We start from the raw sequence: 10,532 nt of genomic DNA, 5'->3' as shown, positions 1-10,532 counted from the left end.
TCCAAGGATGCCTCTATCCAGTCCATCCTGAAAAGATAAAACAACTTCTCTCGAAACAGACTAAAAGGAGGGGTTTCTGGTTGAATCCACATCTGAAGGATAGTTTTCTTTGCTGCGGCACTTATTGCCAAAAGAAGTTTCCACCCTCCCCTAGATATCCTCTGATCTGCTGGTAATATGCCCAATATGGCCCACTCCGCAGTAAAGGGTAAAAAATTCACTAAGTGGTCAATTGCAAATTTCCTGACACCCAACCAGAAGATTCTCACTAGAGGACATGCCCAGAGACAGTGAAATATATCTGCATTATCTTCCTGGCATCTATAACATCTGTGTGAAGAGGAAGACCCCATTAAAAAGCTTGTGTGAGGGCTTATATATGTCCTATGAAATATATTCAAAAATAATTCTCTGTAAGAGCTAGCAGGTATGAGGTAACAAGATTTTTCTAATGCATTAAGTAAATCATCAGTTGACAGTTCCGGAAAATGGTCCAACCAACGAGATAGCCCTGTTTGAATATTCTCATAATCAAGCTTTACTCGTAGAAAATTATAGTGAATAGAGATGGCCTTAGAAATGGGTGGAGGATTAGCCAATAAGGGGTCTAAAGAATTGGACCAATCTTGTGTAGAAAAAAACCTAATAGTTTCACTAACGTAATGTTGGGCTTGATAGTATGCAAATGGAAAAGATAAGAGAAAGTCATATTTCCCCACCGCCTGTTGGAACGTGAGAGGCCTCTTTGTATTATAGTCTAAAAAACATCCAACTGATCCAAGACCGTTTGACGCCCATATGGTAAATGGGTGGCCAGCCTGACCCCGCTGAAATTCAGGATTAAGCACAAAAGAGTTAAAGGTTGATCTGTTAGCATTTAAATTTGATTTGTGTCTCAAAATACACCACAGTTTGCGAGTGCTCCATAGAAGAGGATTTTCCCTCAAGTTGGGAAGAATATCATGGTCTGACATATGTAGGAAAGATACCAAGTTACAATCAGGGAGGAAGCCACCCTCCAAATTAGAGTTCGTATATGTGTCTGTGCCATGCAGCCAATCTCGGAGATGACGCAAAATGGCCACGTGGTTATATAACATTAGGGAAGTTTATGCCTCCATTCGATTTCAATTGTTGTAAACGAACAAGGCCTATTCTACGACGCCCCTTATTCCAAATAAAATTTACAAACTCTGTATTTATCTTCTTGGTATCCTCTAAAGACAGCAGGAGAGGAAGGGACTGCAGGAGATACATTATCCTAGGAAAGGACACCATTTTTAGTAGACTAGCCCTGCCCAAGTAGGAGAGCTGGAGATGACCCCACCCTCCCAGCTCTCTGCAGAGTCCCGTTAGAGCTCTAGTAATGTTCACAATATAAAGAGATGCAGGATTTTTGGTGATCTGAACTCCCAAATACATAAAGCTCTTTTTTGCCCACACAAAAGGGGTATTAGCATGCCAAGAGGGGCGCATGTATCCCGGCCGAAGATATAAGGCAGTCGATTTTTCTGAGTTAATCTGTAAACCCGACACAATTCCAAAGTCTTGAAGCAAATTCAGTAGATGGTGTAAAGAAGAAGAGGGTCTAGAGATATATAACAATATATCATCTGCAAAAGCAGTAATTTTCAATTCACGATTGCCTATCAAAATACCCTGAATATCTAAATTTTGTTCAGTGAGCCGTAATAGTGGATCAAGGGATAGATTAAAGAGAAGGGGGGATAGGGGGCAACCCTGACGGGTTCCCCTAAACATTTCCACCATTCCCCCACGCACCCCATTTACTAGTAATGAAGTCTTAGGAGATGAATAAAAGTAGTGAATTAAATCTATGAATTCCTGGCCAAAAGCTCGTCATGCCAAGACTCCACAAAGGTGAGGCCAGAGAACAGTGTCAAACGCCTTATGACAATCTAGGCTGAGGAGCATATTATTGGAAGATGGGTTACCAGAGGAGACTATTGTAGCTGCTATCGCTGCTCTTATGCCCTTTACGGAATGCCTACCCTGTACAAAGCCTAGCTGGTGAGGAGTAAGGAGATCAGGAAGTATACTCTGCAATCGTGTGGCCATTATTTTGGCCAATATTTTGAAATCAACGTTAAGCAACGTAATTGGTCTATAAGAGGCCACTAACTGGGGATCTTTATGCGGCTTAGGTAGGAAAATAGTATATGCTGAATTAAAAGTATCATATAAAAGGAGCATGCTTGTGTATACGCCTATAAAGTTCCAATAGTGTGGGGGCTATATTATGTTGCAGTAGTTTGTAGTATTCTCCTGAAAGACCATCTGGGCCCGGAGTCTTGTGATTTTTAAGGCTTGAGATAGTATCATTGATCTCAGTAGGAGATATGTCTCTATCCAGCCTATCTTTCTGCTCTCTGGTCAGTCTAGGGAGGCGCGCTTCACTCAGTAGTCTATCTTGAAGACTTAAGTCAATAGGTCTGTCTTCATAAAGGTGTTCATAATATTTCTGAAATTGATTAGAGATTAAATCTGTCTGAGAATATGAGATCCCAGAGGTTGGATCCCTAATCATATGTATGAAGCTCCTCCCACCTCTAGCCCTGGACATGGTAGCTAGCAGTTTTCCTGGTCTATCTCCCCATTGAAAATATTTGTTTTTGGCGTAGTCTAATTTACATTTGGCTTGGATAAGTAAGAAGGATTCCATCAGTTTACGTGCCTGTTTATAGATCTTGAAAGTCTCTCTAACTGGATTAGAAATATAGAGTTGGAAGGCTGAGGACATGGCCGCTTGTAAAGAGTTAAGTTGAATATTAGCTTCTTTACGTTTTCTAGAGACATAATCAATAATATGGCCCCGCATCACCGCCTTTGACGCCTCCCAAAAGAGCACAGGGTCATCCCAATGCTCTATATTGTCATCAAGATATTCATTCCACTTCGTTGTTAAGAAATTACGAAAATCTTCTGATTTAGACAAGTATGTGGGGAAGCGCCAAAGGCGGGAGGCAGCTACCAGAGATGTATTATACAGAGAAATACTGATTGGGGCATGATCAGAAATGACTATATCACCTAAGTTTACGTTTTGTATTTTTGAAAATAATGCATCCGCCACCAAAATATAGTCAATACGGGATAGAGTTCTGTGGGCTGCCGATAGATGCGTATCTATCAGTAGGATTTAGGATCCTCCATGGGTCAATTAAGCCATGGAGAGATTCAAATCGTGCCAGATGTTGCCAATAAACAGAGTGAGGTCTCACCGGAGGGGTAGATCTATCCAATATTGCATCCGCAACTGTATTGAAATCACCTCCCGCTATTAAATTCGGAGTATATCTTGTCACTAGAAACTGAGAAAGATCATTTATAAAGTCGGCCGGAGTGTTGGGTGCATAAAGATTCAGTAGAGTATATTTAGTCTGTGAGATAGAGATGTCTAGAAGAATAAAACGCCCCCCTGGATCCAAGTATTTATCATGGATCACATATGGTAAGGCCCGGTGTATTAATATTGCTACCCCTCGTGATTTATTTCTAAAGGGAGCAGATATACACTCTTTTATCCAGGAATCTCTCAACATGGAATCGTCTCCAGCCCTCCAGTGCGTCTCCTGCAAAAACACTACAGAAGGTTTAAGCTTTTTAAGAAATGTAGTAACCCTCTTTCTTTTAATAGGCGTATTGAGGCCTCCCACGTTCCAAGAAATTATCTTCAAAGCATTATCTATCTGAGGAGTTGAAAGCAAAGGTGACGTCATCAACCTATACCTTTAGGGGGGAATACAAACAAAAAATACAATTTAAGAAAAACAAACATCTCCCCGTCCCAGCCTTCGAGGAGATAGCGTTGAGGGGGGCCATCCGCACGGCAGACCAAACATTTGCAAAAATACATCACATTCAATATAAACAAAACAAAAAAAAATTTGCTGCACATTACAATCAAAAAACAAATAAGTATATGTGCCTTTGAGTCATCATTTTTTCCTTTTCTCCTTCCAAAAACTTTTGTACATTCTCCAAAACAGGGAAATGTACCGAAAAAAAATAGCAATAGAAATGAAGATTACCAATAATATCAGTTTACATCATTTCCGCAGACCAATAAGGAACGCCAGTAATAGTCAGCGAACGCGGGGACCAGCCGCAAGTTAATCCAAACAATTATTAACCCAATATATCCTTCATACTTCTCTAAGGTCTTTGATTTGGAGACCTCGAAGGAGAGCGCCTATTTAGAAAATGAGCCTTGGCCTTATCAGGATCATCAAAGAACATAGTACGGCCATCTACTTCTACACGCAACTTCGCAGGGAACATGAGGGCAAAACGTTGATTATTCTCCACCAGGAAACTGCAAACTGGAGAAAAGGCTTTCCGTTTTTGAGCCACAGAAGCTGAAAAGTCCTGGAAAATCAAAATTCTGGTATCATCTACTTGTAACTGAGGAGACTTTCGATAGGCCATGAGAATTTGTTCCTTGACTCTAAAGTCCAAGAATCGGGCAATGACCGGCCTTGGGCGAGCTGCAGCATCATCTCTCTCCGATCCAATCCTGTGGGCCCTTTCTATTTGTGGTGGGGGCAGGTCAGGAGATAGTTTGAGAGCCCGTGGCAGGGTGGTAGAAAGATATTCCATCAGACGTTGACCTTTCACCGTTTCAGGAACTCCGATAAATCTCAGGTTGTTGCGCCTATTTCTGTTCTCGAGATCATCCAATTTCTCCACCAGTGCCCGAGAGGAGCAAGAGCAGGCATCAAGGCTAACTTGCAAAGAATGAATTGTGTCCTCCGCATCGCTCAACCTCTGCTCCATTCCAGAGATACGGGAGGTATTGGCATCAGTCTTTGCTAAAGCTGAGTCGAGGGATGTTTGCATGACATCAAATTTTTTGTCAATCTGGGGTAAAAGGTTCTGGAAATTGCCTCGATCATATCAGCAATAGACGTCTGGGCTACTATAACCCCCTGCTCGGGACAGGAAATGTCCGGTGGGCCCGACGGGGTCTCTGAGGATTCATGTGGCGTGGAGGAGGACTTGCTCCCCGCTGGTCTATTTCTACCCATCTTAGAAGTATTAGGTTGTGAAGAGTCTCACGATTGTGGTGGTCTACCCAAATATCTGTCCATCACCCGACAGTCAAAAATTAAGAAAAAGGCTCACAGAAAAATAGTAGTGGGTATTACAATATGCAATATTCTACGAGTAGATTACACCCAGTGGAGTATATACACTAAAAACCTGCGGCTAGGTCCCCTTGCACACCGAAAATAATCACATATATCCACAAAAGTCACCCATTAAGAATATACTGCCACAAGATTCCGATTAAAGAAAACTACCACTAGGTGGCAACAGTACTTAAAATATAACAGCAGAAAATGGTATCACACAGTTTGAGATTTCTAATCAGAAGCTAGCAATGTTAACAGATAATATAAGACTTAATCCACGTTATGAAACAGAATTAAGCAGTTGTAGATAAAATTGTATTTAAGTGAAAAGGAGTGACTCAGTTAAATAGCCACAGGGTGATCAAAATAAACAGATAGAATTAGTTTGTCACATAAAGTTTGCAGTGTCCTACAAATTGGTATTCATTTAGAGCGTCCCCATACACTCTTATTAATTAAAGGTGACTGTATAGTTGCAAAGATAGGGGAGTGAACAAGGAGAAGGTAAAGAGACTGGGAACGGTATAGGTGGGGAATGGAATGAAGAATGGGACATACAATAGGAGGGGGCGGAACCAAGAAAGGAGATGGAAACAGGGATGAGTCAGAGACAGATTATTAAGAGAGGGGAAAAAATAAGATGACATATACAAAATTAGTACCGGGGGTAGCAATGTAGATCAGCAAGTTCACAGTCTGACTGAGAGACAACTCCAGGAGTCAGCGTTCTCTCCTTCCTTTTGTTCAAGGCAAGATCAGCTGTCTGCAGTAAACAGGAGTCGAGGTATTGAAGCAGGGAGGACAAGTGTATAGGGAAGCAGCCACTGGGTGACTGAGAAGCCAGCCGGCGATCTCCTCCGTCTAACCTTAAAGGGAAGCCACACACCTCAGCTCACACAGGTAGGGAGGAAGAAAAAAAATAAAAAAAAAAAATAAAATAAAATAACACCAGGCAGCTGGCTCTCAGCAACGGGAAGTATCCAGCCTCTATAGAGAGAAAAATTCAGCCGCTCGGGGCCATGCAAAGCAGCTTCAATCGGCAGATAGCAGCAAGCGTCAAGGCACACAGCTCCCTTCCACAGCAACCTCCGCAGGAGAAGTAAGTAAAGCAGGCTCCCAGCTTTGTTAGACAGGGCACCTCCAGCCAGAGACACCACGCGGGGGCACAGCTATCAGCCGCAGTTAGGGATACTCTGTAGCAGTGGTCATAAGGAAGTGTAGATGAGCAGCTTCAAAGGTCAGCGTCCCCTCACCAGCCAGCGCGAGTCGCCCCCACCGAGCAAGACATGCAGGGAGGACAGTCAGTGAATGGAAGCAGCCGCCAGGCATCCACACAGCGGATCTGCGGTCACCACTAGCAATCCCCAAGGGGGGTCCCCCCGCACAGGGAAGCGGAGAATACCTCAGACGGCTGGCACTCTATGGGGGAGAAGCCCAGTCTCAGCGGGGATTAGAAGTTTACAGCCGCACAGGGCTATGCAGGACAGGTTCCTCCAGCAGACAACAGCGAACAGCGGGGTTCACAGTTCCCCCCCACACCGAGTCCCAGCAAAGGATTGCCGCCCGGCAGTTCAATCGCCCAGGGATTTCCAATATCAGAAGGCCACGGAGGACGCCGCCTCCGGGGGACACAGAAGGGTCAGTAGCAGGTAACTCCACCGTGTAGAGGGTGGGCAGGCCGGGACACCAGCTCCAATAGATAGTTCTCGCTCAGGTAGAGACACTGCAAGGGGTCCTGAGCAGCAACTGTGGCGATAATAAAGGAGTAGGTTCCCTTAAAACAGCTACGGCACCAAATTTGCGCGCCAAAACTCAACAGGACTCCGGGGTTAAAATGATGGGCTCCTCTGCTGCCCACAAGAATATATTTTGGGATCTGCAGAATTCCAATAGCCAAATCCGCTGTTCCTGTCTCGAATTAGAGCCTTTAGTGGCTGGATGGCCACAGATTGTAAGAGGACAGAGAAGAGCCTCAGTAAGATGTGGCCATCTTGGATGCCCCGCCCCCGGAAGTCTCTACCTTTTTTCTTTATTTACTTAATTTTCTTAACTTTGAAAACATAAATTTAATATATATTTTTATAAATTTAAGATTCCAATTAGAAGCATGTGCTTCCCACCAATTTAGAAAGCACTTCCTGCTTTTAACATCCTGTTTGAATGATAAATGTTCAGCATATATACCCCTCAAAGGGACACTAATAAATATCCTTGATAAAGCACCCATGTGTGTGAAGCGCATTGGTTTGAAGAGCGGAGGCATCATCTCTATTAGAAACATCAAGCTAATATACCCAGAGCCGCGACATTACACTTGCCCGGCATCTGATGTCATTATTGGGCGCCGTGGATGTGAAGCATACTTGAGCAGAGCCGGAGACACAACACAGGACACTGCCAGGCCACTACACTGCATCTACTAAAAGCAAGGACCGGACGTGGTCTAGCGGTAAGTGAGGGATAGTTAGGGATAGCAGTGTGCTCTGTCTATGTGCGGCAACAAGGACTTTTTTTATATATTAGGTTTTTATATATTAGTTTGACTCCTCATTTAGCCACACCTGAATGTACCTTGTAAACTCCACATTAAGGATCACTCCTCTATATTTGCCCTCTCTGTCACTTTTGACTCCCTGTGCACCCATCACTACATTAGCCCTGGGCTTGTTCATCACACTCCCCTTTTCTGTCATGCTAGGGGCGAGTCCAGGACTCTGGGAGCTGCTGGGCAGCCTCGTCCGGCACTAAATGGACTCTGCGTACAGTGACAGAAACTAACCAAACCCCCTCCCCCCATGGGAGACTGTGGTCTGCGGGCAGGATGATGGGACAGTGCCTAAAAAAACGGCACAGTTGTCATCTCTTTCTCACCACCTTTCCCTTTACAAGGTGGGGACCTGAAAGCCTCTGGGCCCTATTCATCATACCTAAAATGGCCTAAAAACAGTTGTCATCTCTTTCTCCGTGGGGACCCAAAAGCCCCTGGGCCCTATTCATCATGCCTAAAATGGCCCATTAACCATGCGGAAACGCTAGTTTCCTCATATTTAAGTTAATGGGCCATTCATCATCAGCGGTCCAAATAGGACCACGTGATATCCAGCAAACTCTGAAAACTTGCAGTTTTTGGAGTTTGCCTGCGAGAACAAGCTCCACCTTCAGATGGTGCTTGTTATCGCAGCCCCGCTCCTTCCTATGTGTAGGAGTTCCGGGGATGCGAAGAGGGATCTGAGAGGATCCCTCTGCCACCTCTTCACTGACTCCCCGGTGGTTTTGCACATGCGTGACCTCAGGTCACACATGCGAAGAAGGCGGCGATGGGGACAGGTAAGTAACATGCTACTAATCGCGGGGTCAGCTGCCTTTTGGAGCAGCTGTCCCCACAACTGAGCAATGATGAATTGCTCCGGTGATAAATATACCCTGCTGAGAGGTAGATGCTTAATCCTCAAAGGCTGTACAGCCCCAATGATGAATAGGCCCTTCTATCTTTGTCCCTCAGCTTTTGTTGCTGTACATCCTCTTCCTTGCTTCTTTAAATTAAAGTACCTCCTCTGTACTGATAATTAGAATTGTAGCCTCTCCTCCCCTGACCTCTCCCATTATTTCCTTTCTACACCATCCAGTTGTTTCTCTGCCATTTCTTCATGGATATCCCTATACTACCTGTGTGTTTAAGATTGAGGTCATCTTCCCACCTTCTAAAGTCCCTGATCCCCTCTGTCTCTCTCACCATGGACAACGTGGCACCCTTCTCTATTACTCATGCTCGATGTGTTTGTGTCATCCTTTTTCTCCACCACCTCCTTCACTCCCTATACCCAGTTTCTCTTCCAGTCCTGCTGCTTCCAGCTTCAAAATATCTCCCGAATTTGACTTTTTCTCCAAATCACTCTGTCACTCTAGAATTATTTCCCTTCTTGACTGCTGTAACCTGCTCCTCTGTGGCTCCCTTGTAACTCATCTCTGCCTTTCACAATCTATCCACAGTGCTACACCGAACCTGATTTCAGCAGCTCCACTTTATTTTACCTCTTCTGTTAACCCTGACACCCTGTTCCCTACAGAGTCCAATTAACTCCCATCCTTCACTTATAAAGCCCTCAGCTCCTCCATATACATCCCCATATAAATTGCTATTGACTGGTACCTCAATCCTCCACTGAAACCATCCCATACCCGCCTCCAAGACTTCTCCCATGCCACTCCCCATGTATGGAATACACTTCCACAACCAATCAGACTGCCCACCAGCCTCCAAAGTTTTAAGTGCTGCTTAAAACCTACCTCTTGATCTAAGTCTACCAGTATCCCACCTGCATCCACTTTAGCTGGACCCTCCTGTCCACTTCTTCACTCCCTATTGTTCCCCTTTTTCACCCCTCCCCATTAGATTTTAAACTTTCATGAGCAGGACCCTCATTCCTTCAGTCTTTTTTTTTTACTTCACTACCCCATCCACCTATGAGTCCCTGTATGATGCCTCTTCCACTATGCTTTATATTTGTTCTATACCTTGCATTTTACATATTATTTCCTTTTCCTGTTATTATTATAGTTAGGATATATAGCTGGTGCCTTAAGGGTCGTGTGGGTAAATAAGACTGCAGCCTTGGGGAGAGAAGGAGCTACCAAAATAGCTCCTGAGGGAAAATGCAAATAACAAACTATCTGCCCGCTAAACCCTAATAAATGGCAAATCTTAAACCAACTCTGGAACATCATTTTACTCCCATAGGGCCTGATTCTGAGTGGCATGTAATGTCGATGTTCACGTAGTTAAGTGATTTTATGCTACATATGTGTAGAAATTCCTAAAACATTGTAAAGTGCATGCATTACCCAGAGTGTACACAGTACAGAGGCGCTGTTGTCATGGAGATGTCCAGTATCAGAAATGCCTTGGAAAAGTGATGGACTTTTCTAGGCGGTAACAGGGAGGTGGCTTAGCACACACACAGAGATGGTCCATCTTCTGGGAGTGTTATGGGAGTGTCACAAGCGTGTCGGTGAAAGTGGTCGTGTACACAGATGTTCAGCCACTCACACAGGAGGCTATACAGGAACAAAGATACTGCACCTGCCATAGGCCCGTTGCAAGTTTCAATGGTGTGACCAATGATGCGTCTAAAGTAGGGGTGTTCAATTAGTGGCCTCCCAGCTGTTGTAGAACCACACATCCCAGCATGCCCTGCCACAGTTTTGTTATTTGGCCATGCTAAAACTGCTGCAAGGCATGCTGGGATGTGTAGTTCAGCAACAGCTGGAGGACCGCCTACTGCCCACCCCTGGTCTAAAGAAACACCAATCGATATTCCAGCATCTATGACAGGGTTGCCGATATTCTGGCTGCTCCATCTGGGAGGGAGAAGCCAG

Source organism: Taudactylus pleione, unplaced genomic scaffold (genome assembly GCF_031769625.1).
Source record: "Taudactylus pleione unplaced genomic scaffold, aTauple2 ptg000039l, whole genome shotgun sequence".
NCBI lineage: Eukaryota > Metazoa > Chordata > Amphibia > Anura > Myobatrachidae > Taudactylus > Taudactylus pleione.
Note: the sequence above shows the minus strand (reverse complement) of the source record.